Source organism: Callospermophilus lateralis, chromosome 8, assembly GCF_048772815.1.
Source record: "Callospermophilus lateralis isolate mCalLat2 chromosome 8, mCalLat2.hap1, whole genome shotgun sequence".
Lineage (NCBI taxonomy): Eukaryota > Metazoa > Chordata > Mammalia > Rodentia > Sciuridae > Callospermophilus > Callospermophilus lateralis.
Genome location: NC_135312.1, coordinates 31429043 through 31447232, shown reverse-complemented (window position 1 = coordinate 31447232; position 18190 = coordinate 31429043). Strand labels below are relative to the sequence as shown.

At 46.7% G+C, this 18190-nt stretch overlaps 1 protein-coding gene across 11 annotated transcripts in view; it reads left to right on the top strand.

The window, feature by feature from the left end:
* The window catches only part of Apbb2 (amyloid beta precursor protein binding family B member 2), a 331462-nt gene that overhangs the window by 296375 nt on the left and 16897 nt on the right, over positions 1–18190 (top strand). Inside the window, exon 1 of one of the 11 annotated variants that reach the window (XM_076865352.2) lies at positions 15170–15260. The exons of the other annotated variants lie outside the window; for them this stretch is intronic. The gene's annotated coding sequence lies outside the window, so the exon portion shown is untranslated. Of the gene's footprint in view, positions 1–15169; positions 15261–18190 lie in introns of those variants that run through there. 11 annotated transcript variants of the gene reach the window in all.

The following is an 18190-nucleotide window of genomic DNA, read 5'->3' as shown; positions in this document are numbered from 1 at the left end:
TGGACACATCACATAGGCATGGTTAACTGGTCCAGGGTCCACTCTCAGTCTCTGGCACCTGCAGAGATGGACAGACACTGCAGGACCCAAGACCCCCAGGCAGACAACAACCCTCCTATCAGACACAATCTTCCAGGGTCTTAGAGATTGACTCCCAGAAGGCCAAAAGCCAGACCTCTGTTTGGCCAACATTAAATTCTAAACTATACAAAACCAACCAACCAAAAAAAAAAAAAAAAAAAGCCTACTATAAGTTTATAAACCCACCACAAAGTCAAAGTGGTGAAAAATGGATGATTATCCAAATTTTTACTATAATACCAAACTGCAACAAGGACCATGAAAGAAAAGCGAGCGATGCTATGAGGGAGTATGCTGCCAGTTGGAGAATTTTTTCAAAGGAATGAGATTTAAAGGCTGTGAATTAGCCAAGCAAGCAGTGCAGGGAGCAGTTAGTGCAAAGGCTCTGGGCTGAGAAGTAGCTCGGCATGGTCCAGGAACTAGTTAAGAAGATGAGGCTGGAGCAGAGAGGAGCTAATGTGGTTATAGCAATGGCTAGAAAAAGAAGCAGTGCCAGACTCTGGTGGCCTCAGAGACTCTAAATTGTGGATATCATCTCTAATGCCATGGGAGTCCCCAGCAGAGTTTTAAAGCAGAAGCACAGATGCTCATTTTCTTTTTTAAAGGGACACATCTATAGATGCTGTGAGAATGACCCACTGGGGACAGGAAGGGAAGAAGGAGACTGTTTCCAAAATTACTGCAACTGGGACTAGGGTGGTGGCGTGGATTTGGAGAGAGGAGTCGAGTTGAGGGAGCAGCCGGAAGTTGGCATAAGTTATCAAGCTTGACTTTCCTGCCAGCAGACCCTCAGCTGTCACATTGTCCTGTCATTCGATGGGCATCTGGCAGGCCCATCTGATTCATTGTGTCCACCTTGGTACAGGAAGAGAATCAGATAACCAGACTCATTAGCATTGTGAGGAAGGAAGTGCCTTGAAGCCGTGAAGGGGTGACAGGTGCAATCTCATGAAATTGGTGTTCATCTCCAGGCTTGGCGATGCCTGCTCTGGCTGCGGAACCTCAAGCCTCAAATCCAACCCCAGCCCCACTTCCAGTCTGGACTGTGCTCCAAACACTTGGGGTTGCCAGAGCCATTCATTTAAATAACTCTTCTAAATAGCAGAAGTATTAGTGGTCATAGATTCAGATATTCCATGTATTCAATGCCCTCCCTGGATAGACGATTGTTAACCAGAAAGCCTAATTTAAAATGGTCAGCACAGAGCCTGGCACTTCATAAATGTTGAACAAATGAGTAGATGTCTGATATTCTGTTTTAAAACACCAACATTAAAAAGAGTTTCCAACTAGGTGCAGTGGTGCACTCCTGTTATCCCAGCTATTTGGGAGACTGAGGCAGCAGGATAATGAGTTCAAATCCAGCCTCAGCAATTTACCAAGGCCCTGAACATCTCAGAGAGACCTTGTCTCTAATAAAATATAAAAAAGGGATGGGGATGAGGCTTGGTGGTTAAGTGCCCCTGTGTTCAATCCCTGGTACAAAAAAAAAAAAAAGTTTCCAATGGGTTCTGTGGGGCACACCTGTAATCCCAGCAGTTTGGGAGGCTGAGGCAGGAGGATTGCAGGTTAAAAACCAGCCTCAGCAACTTGGTGAGATCCTGTCTCAAAATATAATAAAGGGGTGGGATTATGGCTTGTGGTTAAGGACCTCTGGGTTCAGTCTCTGGTACCAAAAAAAAAAAAAAAAAATTAGATGTCCCCAACACCTGTGGATTGTTTTATCAAATCCAGAAAAAAAATCTCCTAATTATACACTCCATTGACTTTCCATGTGGATTTCCTATTTTCTGTACCTTTCTCTGTAAAAGAAGTGCATGGGACTTTGTAGAAGGACGTGACTGATATTCTCTGCCAATTTTACTTTAATTGATCACTTAAATAACTTAATCTCGCCCAGAAACAATTAGAAAAGGGAAGTGCTTTCAATGCACACAGAATATTGTCAGCAAAAGATCTTAAATTTATCTTTCAAACTCTTACTTTGGCTCATGGCTTGGCCTGTACTCATATTTAAAATGCTGTCACTTAGCCAAGTGGACACTTTTCTGCTCCGTGTGTGTGTGTGTGGGGGGGGGTTTCTTAGCTAGAGATGACCGTTTCAGGGTGCCAGTGTGATCTTGGCTTCAAGGCAGCTGTAAAACTAAAGATGACTTAAGAGAAGCAGGGATCACGAAGTGGTGTGGAGGTAGCCTACTATTAAGTGTTTTGTATAAATTGGCAGGCAATCTGTAAAATACTTCCAGCTCAGTTCACAAATTGCTGCCTATCAGACTTCAGGTCCTTTCTGCTTTTGTGCCATCCTAAAGGCTTTCTGGCTGTCGATTGCAGTAACCCCGCCCCCGCCAGCAGGGTTAGCATGAACTTTCCCAGTGCTGAGAATCCAAAAAGGGAGTGGTCGGCCCAGAAAGGGAGCAAGTGGTGTGAGTTGCGGTAGGAAGGGGGGTTCTGCCCCCTCTTCGCTCGCTCTGTGTGGGGCGACCCACAGCTGGGAGCACCTGCCATGAGCATCTGGCTCAGCACCTGGCTGGAGCGCAGCGGGCGGGCAGCGGCCCCGCAGCCCAGCAGCCAATGAGCGGCCCGGCTGCTGGGGAGGCGGGCTGCACGGGCGGGGCGGGCCCGCGGAGGCGCGGAAGCCGCTCACTTGAACTTGAGAAGAAGAACGCGCCCGCTGCTGGTTTGAGGGGCAGCACTCAGCTTGCAGGTGCTAGCACCTGGGCCCTGTCCTGTCCTAGCCTCTTCCTAGCGCCCTCTGGAGACAGCATCCCCGCCCTGCCCCGGGGCCAACCCGGAGACAAAGGTGAGGAACTTGGGAGGGGCGGTGCGCCTTTGTCTGCAGGTGAGTTCCGAGAGGGTCGAGGGTCTGAGTCGGCAAGGCGGCCCGGAGACCTGCGGGACAAAGGCTGTGCCCTCCTTCCCTGAGTCAGCTTGTCGCGAGCTTGCTGGTCGTGGGCTACTGGAAGATGTCTTTCTGCCTCGCAGGAGGAAGACTGAGGGATGTGAAACGAGGGGGAGACGTCCTTTGATCCCCATTTATCAGCGCGGCAGGGAGCGGTTCCATAGTGGACTATTGATGGTCTGCGCTGGACATTTCTGTTACACCCTGTGTTGTCTGATTGAACCAGCGAGTGCTTTCATCTCACATTCCCCCCCAGGGAATGCACATTTATGTCTTCTTTCCTAAATTAGGAGTGAAAAATATTGCAGGGTCTTGTTAATGCAATATTTGGATTAAAAGCACTATCCTTTGATGTAGGAAGATTACATTTGCAAATAATTTTAGTTACATGATTTAGAATATTGGTGTTACTTCCATGTGAGAAAATGTCTCGAATTCCCAGAATGTAGAAAAGCAGCCAACTTGTCTCATGCCTGCTCTTGGCATTGAAAAAGTAGTGTTTTTGAAAAGAAAAAACATGATGATTTAAATATTGCTTACAACACTTGATTAGATTCTCAAGAAATCTGTGTCTTTTCTAGCTATTATCTGTTTCCCTATACTAATATTGTAACCAAGCACGTCTATTGATCCCCTAATTAATGTGTAACTGTGAATCTTCATTACTGTTTTCTGTGGAAGGCGGAAGGAGGAGGCAATCCCATTAGTCTTTTCCCCTCTTTTTATAACTCTTGCAGCTGCAGCCTGGCTTTGACTTGGATCATGAATGAGGGGTTTGCCTGTTCCTTTTGGGTTTTCTTAGACCTTGGAGCAGTCTGTCCCTCCTCCACCCTTGCTCTGACAGAAAAGCTGCTTGAGAGTTTGGTGCCTACTGTTCAAATCTTTGCTGCTTATTGCCTTTTAGTTATTTGCTTTTGGAAAGGAATTGTGTGTCCTGTGGGCTTCCCAAGAAATTAGAAGCACAACATATTGTGAGGAAAACTAGCCCTACATCTGTGTTTGTGAATTTTAGCTGCAGTTTTGTAAAAGTTGTTCATAGCCACATTCTCCAAAATGGAATGTGAATTAAACATTTAACAGGGGAAAGACTTTCCACAAAGCATCAGCCACGGCACAAAAGAAGGTGCCGATGATTCTTGGCTCAGTGGTGAGAACCCCACTTTTCTAATAGTTGGCACATTTTTTTAGTTTTCCTAGCTTTGGAAGACTGTCCTGCGTTTTCAGTAGTGGAGATCATTTATTTAACAGGCGTTTACTGAACGTCTGCTGTGCGCTGGGCATTGGCGATGGCAATTAAGTGGTAAACACAGCAGGTAACGTCTAGCTTTTTGTGGATCACGCTCTCATAGAGCACATTTCAGGTCCTCTGAACCAGAGCATGCCTGGGGAGCAGAATGAATAACACTGATGTTGCTGCTGGCTGCTGCCCTGGAGGGCAGCTGAGCCCAGAGCTGTAGGTGCAAACAGGTGGAACCCAGGTCATCTCCACTCCTAGGGCAGAAGTAGTAATCCTACCAGAGTGTTGTTTTGCACAGGAGTCAGTCTTGAACTTCCTTCCCTTGATCATACCTCTCAGAGAAGGCAGCACTGAAGGCCAGAGCTGAGAGTTTGAACAATGGCATTGTTTACACAGTCTCTTGCTTTCACTTCAACGAGCTTTCACCTTGAACAACTTGAGCAATGCCCAAGAAGATGAACCTCATTCTGTACCACTGCCTGAGCAAAGTTCTACATCTGCCCACTGTCTCCCTAAAGTTAAGAGATGACTCCCAGGTTAAGCGGCCTGGAACACAGTTGAAAAATGCCTCTTCATTCTCTATATACCCTTCTTGAGTTTTAAGGAGTGAATTGATGACATATAACTTCTTATGCATCTGGATTTTCAGACTTTTCCACAAATTCCTAGGACCACATGCTAAATAGTAGTGTAACCCCCCCCCCCACCCCGTGTCTCTGTTAATCAGAATATGGCAGTTTTGTGAAGTTCTTAGGCCTTTGAATGCCTCAAGTCCTAGCATGGTAGGATCTCCTAGGATCTCTCCATAAGTAATTGAATTGTTAAATGGGCAGATGAAGGAAGGAAGATGAAAATGCTTCCTTGTCTGTGTTTAGGGTTTAATTATGACCATCTTGGCATTTGTAATCTATGGTTTAAGCTGCTCGGCAGACACAGAGCATCTACTATGTGCCAGACATCTTGAGAAGTTTGTAAAGAAGTGAGATAGACAAGGTTTCTAGTCACAGACACAGAAGATAAGTCAGAAAAACAATTTAGGAAGCAGAATGGATCATGCTGACTTCCTGGAAGACAGCCACATGGTGCAACAGAGACTAGCCTGGTGGGGAAGGAGCACCAGGAGGCAGCCCGTCCTAGGAGGTGACTGTGGAGCTGGCCTTGAAGGGTGAGAAGCCAGCCATGGCAGGAGCAGGTGGGAAGGTCTGAGGGAAGGGCCAGGAGCAAGGAGGCCAGGGTCTGTGCTGGGGTAGAAAAGGCAGGGGACAGATCGTGTGGGACTGTAGTTGAAGATCTGGGGTTTATTTGGATGGCCACAGGAAGCCCTTAAAGAGTCATACCCAGGGAGATGCCATGATCTGATTGATTTCATACAGAAATGGGTAGTGCTGTTAAGGGGAAGGGATATTGTGGAAGTAGGAGGTCAGTTAGCCAGACCTGGTCCGGGTGAGGGCAATGCCATGGTGTGGGAAGTCCCCCTGAATGAACACACCTTCAAGTCCTGACACAGGGGGCTCTGACCAATCACTGCATTTCATAGTGACTTGGGCGTGGCTCCAGGTGTACCTGTACCGCTGGGGTTGAGTCACACTCACCTGTTTCCTTGTAATCCTACCCCTTCTGCCTTTTTTGGTTAGAATGTTCTGAGAAACAGTGTCACCCCAAATAAAAGCCCACTTCCAAGAACATGCTTGCCTGCCTGCCCCTCCCTCCCTTCCTCCCTCTCTTCCTCTCCCTCTCTCTTGCTCCCTCCCCTTCCTCCTCCTCCTCCCTCTCTCTCTCTCTCTCTCTCTCTCTCTCCCTCCCTCCCTCCCTCCCTCCCTCCCTCTCCCCCTCCCTCCCCCAGCCTCTCATGACATTCCCTTGCTTTCTTTTGGGGGGAGCTTGAGGCTGGGAGCCAGGGAAAGCCATCCTAAAGCTTGTGTGAAGGTATTTCATGTCTGTGTTTTATTTTGCATTACCCCAAATTCACACAAGTGACTTTGGTTCAGCCGCCCGCACTGGTCAGGGACGGCACCATGGTACAGGGTGTGAAGGGAGGCAGGTGGGTCAGAAAATACTGGAGGTTGAACTAACAGAGTTGACTATAGATGATGCAGGAGGGTGAGTGATCTAGAGCTACTCATTGGTTATTTCCGTTGGAAATACATATTCATAGAAATAATGATTGTTCAAGGACAGAGTTATTAAGTAATACAGGAACTCACTTTAAATTTATGTTGTGTCAAGACCTTGTCTTAATTTTGTTTTATTCTGCAACATGGATGATCAGACATACCCTGGGGAGTCTTGTGCCTTTTGCCAATTCTCCAAGACATTTTTACCCTTCGCTGCCCTGCTGTCCTTCTCAACTGGTTATTAGACCTTTTAGCACTGTCCCTTGGCATAACAATAAAGGATCAAGATAAGAAAAGAGGACAGGTTTAAGCCTTAATCTATATGAAATTATTCTACCTCTGCTCCCAGTTTTATAAGAAACCATTGATAACTGCATTTGAAGTTATTTATTTCACATTCCACACGCTCTGTAGCTCTAACCATTGATATTCGCTCATATATGAAACTTGTTTTAGGGGTATTGCAAATCAAAGAGAGCTGAGTCCTTAGTATCTTTAAGGGCCAGAAAAGTCATTTCCTTTTTTTTTTATATTTATTTTTTAGTTTTCGGTGGACACATATCTTTATTTTATTTTTATGTGGTGCTGAGGATCGAACCCAGTGCTCCGCGCATGCCAGGCCAGCAAGCTACTGCTTGAGCCACATCCCCAGCCCAGGTCATTTCCTTTTATGTGAAAAATAGAAAAACAAAATGTGATGCGCCTCAACTTACCATTCCGATAAACATATGGTAAATTGAAAATATCGAAAGTAGAAAATGCAGTCAGTCTACCTAGCCTACTGACCATCCTTCCTGGCCTAGCAACACAGTATATCGTAGTGTGTCCGTTGTCGCCCCTTGTGACCATGTGGCTGTCTGGGAGCTGTGGCTTGCTGCCTCTGCCCCGATCATAACAGAGTATGGTACTGCATATTGCTAGCCTGGGAAAAGATCAAAATTGGAAGCACAGTTTCTACAGAACATGTATCACTTCCACACTATTGTAAAGATGAAAAATCATCAAGTGGTAGCATTGTAAGTAGAAGACCATCTGTACTGAGTTTCTGAAGGGATTTTCTGCCCACCTCCTTTTGGTTCGAGTTATGAACTTGAAAGCTGATAGCATCTTCGCTGGGGGACTTTGATTTTGAAAACAACTTTCATTTGGTTTTGCAAAAGAATAAAAAAAATATATATTGATGCAGAAAATATTCCGTCTGTAGTTGGTATTCTGAACAGATGGGAAGGGGCAGGAGTGATGGGGGCTGCCAGCCTTTCCTGTTCTGGAAGCCTGGACTGGTTACCCTACAACATGTAGGCTTGTCTGGGGATGAATAAATTATGACAGTTGAAATAATTATGATAGGGAAAAGCAGCTGCCGTGAGCACAGTTGACAATTGGGGCTGCGTTGGCCTGATTCTGTCACGTTAAAGCATGCATCTGTTTGCCAAAGTACCTGAAAATGCTGTTTTCGAGGATTCTGGTGGGTTTTGTTTTTCATTTTTCTCCCCCTTGAAACTTTCTAAGAGTCACAGCCCGCTTGTGACCTTTGTGAAATAACATAGCTGGGCAAAGATCCACATGGATGCTGTTTCCCATGTTGGCCATTCATGTAAGATTTCAGCCGAGCAAAAGGTTTTTTGTTTTGCTTTGTTTTGGTTTTTGTAATAAAGGAGATTGAAACCAGGGCCTCATGAGTGCTAAGCCAGAGTTCTACCGCTAAGCTGCACACCCACCTGATTTTTTTTGGTTTTAAGGAATTTGCAGATTGGAAAAGATCTTATTTCTGCACCTTGGTTAGGATGTAGTTTGAGGGGTCCCCAAAGGTGCATGAGCTTGGTCGCTGGTATGGTGACATGGAAGTGGTGGAACCTTCAGGAGGTAGGCCCTGAAATTAGGTCGTGGGTTCAAAACTCTTGAAGAGATTAATGTTGGTCTCAAGGGAAGTCCCTTGAGAGTGGGTTTTTGTTGTTGTTGTTGTTGTTGTTGTTTTTAAGAGAGAAAGAGAGAATTTTTTAATATTTATTTTTTAGTTTTCTGCAGACACAACATCTTTGTTTGTATGTGGTGCTGAGGATCAAACCCGGGCCACACGCATGCCAGGCGAGCACACTACCGCTTGAGCCACATCCCCAGCCCAAGAGAGTGGGTTTTTATAAGTGAGCCTGGCCCCTCTCCTATATCTCACTTCCTGTCTTGCCAAGTGGTATTTCCCAAATAGTAATTTAGGAAAGAAGACATAAATGTGCATTCCCTGGGGGGAATGTGAGATGAAAGCACTCGCTGGTTCAATCCCACCATGATGCTATCCACCATATTTTGATGTAGCCACAAGGCCCTCACCAAAGCTGAACAGATGCTGGTGCCATGCTCTTGGACCTCCAAACTGTGAGCTAAACAAATGTCTTTCCTGTATAAAGTACCCAGCCTTAGGTATTATGTTACAGCAACACAAAGCAGACTAACACATGAGTGGAATAGTTTCTAGCCAGTCCTGGAATTTGTCATCATTGTCAGGACTTACTCCACAACCGTAGCCAATCACAAAGTCTACTTGGTTTCTGTTCTGCTATTACCATCTTAAAATTTTTAATAATATTTTAACAGGGAGTTTTGCATTTCAATTTTCTACTGGGCTCTACAAGCTATTTAACCAGTGCTTCTCTACATTATATGATGCACACTTGAATCAGATCATCACCTACAGCAGGGGTCACAAACTTTTTCTGTAAAGGCCAAATAGTAATTTTGTAAGGTGCCATGGGCCATATGGTCTCTGTTACAGCTACTCAGCTCTGTGGTTATAGCCCGTGAGCATCCCTAGCCTATGCCCAAGCAGATAAGTATGGGTACCAGTGTTACCTCATCACAGTACAGAGGGGCAGATTTGGCTGGTCATAGTTTGCCAATCCCTGATCCAAAAGAACTGAGTGAAACACACAGTTAAATTAGGGACTTCTTGTCTTTTGTAAATAAGAAGCCTCAGTCACCTTTGGCCAGCTCTGTGGTGTGCTATAAACCAGTCCCCAAAGGGAATTCCTGCCGAAGGTCAGTCTGTTTAACCCACACATGAGCCTCTTCTTTACAGGGCTTCACTTATTCTAGTTGTGAATGAATATGGACAGTAGCAGCAGGAAGGCAAACCCAGTTAGTAAACAGGGTGGAATGGCGGTAGCATTATAGGTTTTCTTAAGATTTTTTTGATCATATTAGATTGAAAACAAATGATGCTGGAATAAGAGACTATAAAAAGAACCTCATTAGGAAAAAATAAATGTTATGTTCTCTTGTGCCATATCAAGAAGGTAATGGCTCCTTGGGGGGTTCCAGGCCCCTTTAGGGGATGGTGCTCTGTGTGGCCTTCAGTCAGTCTGCTGCCCCAGCGTGTGTGGGATGTTGTTTGGGGTCTTTTCCCTAAGTGATAAGCAAAGGTTTCTTTTTCCTACAATACAAATAAAAAGTATCTGAAGAGTCGGTAAATCTTCATAGAAATCAATATACAAGGGAAATTCATATATTGATTTCTAGGAGCAGAGAAGCTGTTTTTCATTTAGACAAATGTCCCAAAGAAGGAATCTGGTTTGGGGCCCTGGAAACATCATTGTCATTTCTGCTGGAGGTGATCAGAGAACAGATTTGCTTTGCTTTCAAGTAGAGTCACAAGAGATTAATGGTCTTCCCAGAACTTGCCTCCTGCCCGTTCCGATGAAATATATGTTTTATTAGCATTGTTTCAGATGACATGAAAATGGAATGTGAACTAAAGTCATTTTTTAAATGTTGTCCTGTCATAAACAACAGTAGGAGGAAGAGGGATCCAGCCAGCTGCCTCGGCATCATTCCTGAGGTTCTGCCCAACCTCATCCTGTTCAGATAATGTGCTCATTCTTTCAAAAATGCCCCTTGATGTCAGCTTGTGCCAGGTGCATGACCAAGGCAGAAACACTCTCACTCACATAGACTGTCCTTTTATTGAGAGGCGAGAAAAGGAGAGATAATGAACAAATAAGCAGGGCCGTTGGAGGTGGCCGTGAGAATTGGCCAAGTTAGGGTCCCCGAGGGGTCTTTGGAGACAATAATGATCAGGAGGAATCTGCCACACAGGGACTTGGGGTGACCAGCAGCCCAGGCAGTGGTGACAGCAAGCAAAGAGGCCCCAGGGTAGGGGGAGGCTTGTGTGTTCAAGGGCCCTGTGTGGATGGCGTGGGGGGAGGCAGGAAGTTTGAGGGCAACTGTAGCCTGAGAGTAACAGGATATAGGGAAGGGAATTTAGACCAAGCACAGCATGTCATTGTTGTCAAAAGTGACAGCAATAGTGGAACCGAAGTCCAAAGGGACAGAGAGAGAAGGGGAGATCTGGGACCACCTCTGCAGGGATCCTGAGCCCAGCCAGCTGATCCGGAGACGGCCCCCAGAGACGCACCCTCAGCCGTCCTGGGATTACCTAGGTGTCCTCTCAGTGACCTGCTAGTGGCTCCTGCCCTACTTCTTGCACGGAAATCTGCGTTCCTCTTGGGAAAGCTGCGATCCTCCCTGTTCTCTACCCGAGTCTTGCGGCGTCCACTCGGTCTGTGTGTCAGATGGGCCTTCTGGTGGGAGGGCTTTTGTGTTGGTCTCTGCCCTCAGGCAGGCAGCCAGCCTGTGGCTTCCCGATCCAGGTGTCATCTATGGAACTTTATGATTTGACAGTACCCTAAGCTTCTGCCTTGCAACAGTGACACTCACTCAGCGTAAGTTGTGCACGTCCTTTCTCTCCGTCGGTGGAGCAAGATTTTTTTCTGTTTTGTTTTAAACTGTAACAGCACAGATGAAAGCTGAGGCTCGCTAATTCTTGATCTCTTCAAAGATGAGCTTTAAAAAAAAAAAAAAAAAGATTCATTTCTTGGTTGCTTTAAATATTCTTTTTTCCCCTCATCAGTAAGCTGACAGGTAACCATTGTCTTCTCTCCAGTGGCTTGAGAAGGTCCTTTGTTTAGAAGAATGTGCCTTGAATTTCAATAACCCTGCACCATTTGAAACCTCAGCATCACACTTAGCAGGATGGAACTCCCAGGCTCCCTGCTCCTGCATTAATAGCCGCTTGGTGCTGGTGGGTGGACAGGAGCAGGTGGGAGGAGGCCTGCTTGGGAAGGGAGGCCCCTTGGTCTGGGGCAGGTGTTCTATCACCCGTTGGTCCTTGGAAGGATAGACCCTTTATCCAAGCTGAATCCTCTGAATCTCACCAGGAACCAGATGGGAAATTTGCATAAATTTGGTATTCATTTCAATGCTGAGGTCCTTCACCTGCAGGGTACAGAGTCTACAGGGGTCTCAGAATGAGTGCCAGGAATTAACAAACCTTTCTCCCTCTACCTGCTTCAAGATGATACATAAAATTGTCAGTTCTCACACATTTTTATCTGGAGTGGATCACCAAAAGGTTCCACGATTCAAAAAAACATTAGGAAGTTAGGAACATTCGTGTTCCCTGTGGATTAACTCATATTTACTCCTCACACTCACTCAGGATGGGAAGACCACTAGTGTGTCCATTTTACAGATGAAGAAACTGAAGAAAAAAGAGGCCAAGGGTCGGCCAGGGACAGACAGCTAATAAATGTCAATCACAAAGTGGGGGGTGGGAAGCGAAACTGGGGAAGGAAAACAGACTTGAGTCATGGCCTAAAGTTTTACAGTTTGCCCTTCATTGTTATATAAATGAATAACCGTGATCGTGGCTCAGAAGGCCCCCTGATAGCAAGCAACAGCATCCAAAAGCACTCCTTCAGGAGTGGAGCAGGCTGGGGCACTGGCGAGCCCTGCCCTCGCCTGCTCAGTTGTGGAAAGTGGACCATCGTGCGTGGCCTAAGACGGGGTGACCATACCGGGGAACAGGAGGGATGGCATGTTACTTCCTGAAAGCTGCAGTAGTGCCATCCTGGTGTGTCATCATGGTAGAGATTTTTTAGGTATTTCCTATTCTTTTGGACACCCAGTGACACCCTCCAAGACCTTCTTTTACTTCTAACTTCTATGAGGAGAACACTGCCAGTTACTGCCGAATTCCTTTACCTAAGGAGCAGCCCCCAAGGGCAAGCTGACCCAGCAGCCTCGGGGTGTGAGGCTCCTGTGGCATTCCTCTCAGGGTTTGATTCTTTTCCCTGGCATCTTGTACAGGGAGGAGGGCGGACACTTGGGCCTGACTCTAAATTTAGCCTCTGTGCTCTCAGAACGGCTGGTCTTGTGCAGAAGCCCAACTTTGAGCTGATGGGTTCCCACTCCCAGCAAATTTATAAGGTGCTGAATTGGTGGAGCAGCTGCCACTGTCTGTGACTCTTCTGGATTTTTGAATGACATTTCAAAGATCCTTTCAAGTCTCTATTTGTGGCTGATTTTCAGTTCACCCTAAAATCAAGCAGTGTCTGTTAACCCCCAAAGAAGTAACTGATCAAAGTTTGTAGTATCGTTTTTCCAAGTTCTGCCTTCAGGGGAAACACGGTGGCTCTGAGTTCCTTAAGCAACTCACTAGCAGTTGAGTCGGACTTGAAATATCCAAGGCGGCAATAATTATACACACAAGAAAGAGGCTGTGTCCTCGGGTCTTTGAGGCAGAGCACTGACTCCTGGTCAGGGGATTCTATACTTGACATAGGCATTTTGTTGAGTAGGAAATTAAAAGCTTTTGGCTTTGGCGTAAGTCAAAAGGTATTCAAAGAACATTGCCTGTTGTTCCCTGCTGTAAGAGTCAAAGCACTTACATCCTTTTCTGATAAAAATCTGAGCACTAGGAAGCAGCCAGAGCCTCTCATCTGAGGTGGGAAACCCAAAGCTCAGAAGGGGTCAACTCCTTGTACGAGGTTGCACAGCCATTTGTTCAGACTGGAAACAGAATCAAGGCCTTTGGGTCCTTTGCTGCTAAGCTAAGTTGGCTCCAGAGATTGGCTTTGACAGGTGGGACCAAGGTGGTTTGGAGGGACGTGAGCTGGAGGGGACTCTGTCATCCTGTGGGAGATGGTATCCAGGAAGTGGGAGAGAGGGCCACAACTCCTTCCCAGGGTGACTGTCCCTTCATGGTTGGAGACGGTCCATCTCAGATGCCTATAGCCCAGCTGAGACATGGACCCATCAGATGGTCTTGTGGTCATAGCTCCCGATGCAGACCTGGCACATCATCTAACTCCATGGCTCATTGTGGCTTAGAGCCACGTGTCTGTGTCCCCTTTTTCTTCATGAAGAACCTGGGCCCACGGGGTGTCATTTCTCACATAGCGTGCCTAAGAGGGAACCCAGAAAATCCACACTGAATGAACAGAGAAAAGGTAAGTTCTGTACCCAGAGGAACATGGCTCGTCTACTGCCTCAGCCTAAAGAGCTCCTCCTGGGAATTCCTAGCTACCTCTCCCCAACAGACGTTCACCAAACGGCAGGAGGGTTCTTTAAAATTGCTCTAAAATCCCAGGTTCTTTCCAGACCCATAGGCCCTGCCTTGAACATTGTGCTTATGGACCTGCTGGGGCTTCCATTTGGAAGACAAACCATTAGAGGGAACTGTAGGACTGTGGAGAGTGGGTTACCCATCTAGGAAGATCAGACCCTGTCTTCACCACATATAGGCTGTGTGACTTTGGCCAAGTTGCCCAAACTCTCTGACCTTGTGTCCTTAGACATCAGAGAGAAGAGTAACATTGGCTTTGTCAGGTTGCTATTAGGAGCCACCCAGAGTCGGAGCTCAATAAAGGGTAGTTGCTAGATGTCTTATTGTTACCATAAGTTTTGGTGTTGTTACCTGTGCCGGAGAGTACGAGTACCACAGCGATTTCCCTTTAATACTGAGATGGATACGTACATGTTTTATTTAAAAAATTCATATGTGCTTATATAATATTCAAACAAATATCTTAAATCCTCATAATTCCCACTCCAGTGACAATTTGGATGTTATGTTGTTTTAGATTTTTTAAACTCTGTGTATATGAAAATACAGGCTCCGACCTTTTTTGAGGTTTTTTCGTTTGAGACCATGTAACTGCAGCTTTGGTTTGTTAGCCTGCCCCGCCCCCCTCCCCCCACCCCATCTAACAGTGTGTCAAGGTCATTGCTCTGTATCACACCGTTGTTTCAGCTCTTAGCCCTGCAAGGTCCCACTGACCGCTCCCTGACCCTGGCCACAGGCCACAGAAGAGAGTAGGTCTCCTTTCCTCCCCCTTGTCCCTCTGGTGTCCGGCCTCTCTAGCCAGTTGCCCATGCATAATGCCTCCGTGCCCTTGGGCCTCCCAAATTGGCTGTGTAGAGACTAGAAGGGAGCGTGTTGGGCTCCGGGCCTCCACTGGGGATCCCGGGCAGCTCAGGGCGGGACTCCAAGCCGGCTGCCCCCAACCTAGGACTGCTCTGCATTCCACTTCTCTCTCCCTGCCACTTCTCCTGCCCTCACCCCGGAGCCTTCATCGACTGGCTCTCCCCTTCCCACCTCTGCCCTCGACCTTCTGCTCTGTCTCCCTCCCTGTTGCCTCTAAGAAAAGTACCTGGGTTGCAGGGTTGTGGCTGTGCTAATAGAATGTCCAGAGCGTGGTGAAAAGGTAAGGCTCTGTCCGCGGCTCTGTGTCTGTGTGTTTTTTTGGGGGGAGCAGGTGGAGCTGGAAAACGAAGATGAGTCCTGTGCCAGTATTGACTGTGCACGGTTTCCTGTGTTTGCCGTGATATTTTAAGCTTGATTACCTCCCCCACTTGATATGTTGCCTCTGTAAATTCAGCTGGCATCTCTTGGCTTCCTCGTAACGTGGCTCAAAATACACTCTTGTGGGTGAAAGAGTTGAGCTAAAATAAGCACCGAAAGGCTATTAATTGCTGCAAAGTTGGGAAATAAGATGGGAGGTGGGTGCGCAGAGCTGCTGTGACTTCCCGGCCGCGGGGTGAATGCTAACGTGTTGTTTCTCTCTCTTCCCTCATGCCTGCCTGGACTCAGAGAGAGGTAACGCCATTCCCCTTCTCCCTTCATGGTGTCTCTGTCTGGCAAAGCTCACTGGCTTGTCTCCATGCACATCGCCACCCTCAGGCCCTGCCTTGGATAGGCAGAGCCTTGTTTTGTTTTGTTTAACCTTTGATCACCATCATTTAAAATGGGTGTGTGTCGGGGGGTCCGTCTGGGTCCCTAATCTGCTGCTATGTGTAACCCTGTTTGGGGAAGGTGATGGGCCAATGATGCAGCAGCAACCTGGTCCCTCCCACTAACACCTGACAGCCCTAATCAGCTGGCTAGGGAGTCAGTGTCCTGGTGGTGTACCGTGTTATGAAGGAGGACTTTCATGCTTCTTGAAGAATTGCTCTTAGAACTCACATTACACATTCTCTGGAGTTTCATTGGTAAGCTGTGGCTCTAATTTTAGTATCGATTATTAGCCAAAATAGAAGGAGTGTTTGGAAGTCTTCGGCTCCACCTTCAGTAGCTCTGTCACTTCAAGAAAACCTCCATTTTTGCTGGAAGAAAGATGTTGGAGAATTTCTACCTTGAAGGAGCCTGGGTGGTTTCCTCTTTGCATTGGAGTTGGTCTCAGGGAAGCTCCCTGGCTGGTTGGGAACCAGCAGATGCAGACAAGTCCTCTGTGTCTACTGCAACCAGTGGCCTGTATCTGATGGTGGTGCTACTGCCCCACTGGTGGCCATTCCTTTCCCGGGCCAGGCCGTGAGCTGCTTCCATTGCTCGGAGGTAGGGAGGGAGAGGGAGCTGATATAGAATGAATAATAGGTCACACTTCCAGGGTCAGACCTTCCAAGGGTGTGGGTAGGAGAATTTGTCACTTTTCGGGGGAGGCCCTGGCCTGGGAGGGTGGCTGTGTGCTCCTCACCTGAAGTAATGGCAAGACCCACCCCAGTGAGTGGAAAGGCTATTCTCAGATGTTTGCTGATTCCTTCGCTCACTGTTGATTCAGCCCCCTCCAAGGGAATCCATTATTCTGAACAGTATCAGCAAGACTCTGTACAAGAGAGGGCTGCACATTCGTTCGCCCAGCCCACCTTGATGTTGCAGGTGGTAGAATTTCGCATCTGCTGTTCACACCATCTGCGCGCTTTGTGGAAGCGCCTGGAGAGGAATGGCTGGGGGCCTCTGGCAGATTGTCAGAGCTTAGCATCTTCTAAAGCTTGCAAAGAAAGAGAAAGGAGGCCGAGCCTCACCACACTGGAGCCTGAGCTTTGTGATCAGTGATACCCGTGTATGGTGCTTGTGGTGTTGGGTAAAATATCTAAGAAAAATGACCCCAAAGACAAACGTTCTGGGCTGGCCGTCTAAGATGAAATTTCTCAGGCACTTTCTTCTTTCCTGTTCTTCCCACCCCCAAAACAAAATTTTCAAAATATAATCAGAGATTAAATGTACACAGTCTTAGAGAGAGGATTCACTTTCCCCCAGGCCTTGTATATCTTAGTGACCACATGTAGGGACAGCCCAGGAGCCCTGTAATTATGCTGTTTTCTCAAGGGAGCCCACCTTTTGAATTTCTTGAATTTCCTGGGCACTGTGCAGGTGAAGCAAAAAAGTCAGAAATCCCTTCATCTAAAAAGGCTCAAAATTTAGCCCAGCAAGTCCCAAGTTTTCAGTCCTACAGATATTTGAACAAAATTGACAGAGGAACACTGAAATAGGCTGGAAATCACCATCTAGAATAAATGTATATTATTAGAATTACCATTATATAATGATCTGCCCCATATTATATGCTCTAAGTTTGATATAGGCGTTCCACATCTGGGACAGTGTTTGGATTAAGTCCCTTTGCTGCCATTTTGTCCTTATTTGTAGGAGGGACCTTGTGTCTGCCCTGGTAAGAACTTTGGTGGCTTGTAGCTTAACAAAGAGAAGACAGGAGGAAGGAGTCATTGGATACATCTTAGGAAGTCAACATAATTCAGATGGTTGCGGACGTTTATTAAAACATCCTTTCTGGATAAGGAGTCAATATTTCAAAGTGGGCTTTTTTTCTTTGACTTCTTTCCCCCTTGTTTCTGGTAGTCCCCACCATGTAGCCAGTGCCTGCCATGTGCCAGACTTCACAGATTCCCTACATCAAAATGTGTATTTGACCTGAGCAGATATGAATTAAATAAAAGATGCTCTTGAGTGTTGGAGACGTGGTGAGGAGTGCCAACAGGGGACAGGGCGGGGGTGGGGGAGGGGGTCACTGCCAGTTGCATGGGCTGGCATGTGATGACTGACGGGGCAGCTTGTTCCAGGCCTCTCCACAAAGCAAAACTGGCTCCAACTAGCAGAAGCTACAGGGAGGCAGGTTTCAGTGTCTCATTTAGCAAAAAAACACATTTTGGTTCACTGGGAGCTTTCCAACAACAGGACAGGCTGATTCATTAAGGAAATGAGATTTCATGTCCCTGAGCTATTCCAGGTACTGCCTGTCAGGGCTGCTGTAGAAGGGGCTTTGAAAAGTGAGTCTGTCTAACAGCTAAAGGATCTGAGATGCCTCTTAAATTTTCTTGGAGAGGTAAACACATAAGCAGATTCTACTTACCCTGAGAGAGTTGCAGGGGAGAGATTTGGGGAAAGGGTAAATGATTCAGTCTTGGCTGGTTTTTAATAGGAGCCATTTGAATAATGAATTGTTGATTCACTCATTCCATAAAGATGGATCAAGCTCCTGGAGGGCGATGAGGATGCTGTACAGCAGAGAATAATAAAAGCAATCCTTGGTCCTTTTTCTTGGCCATTAAGAAATTTGAGGCTGTCAAAAACGTCTTAGCGCTGACATTTTTCTCCAGCAGAATCCAAAGCTGGTCCTCGGGGGGGAATTGTTACTAGGAAGAACAAGAGCAAGGAGAGCTGGAAATACAAGGGCTCAGTCATCACAAGGCCAATGGAGCTGCTTCCTGGTACTCGCTTCTGTTAGAATTGAA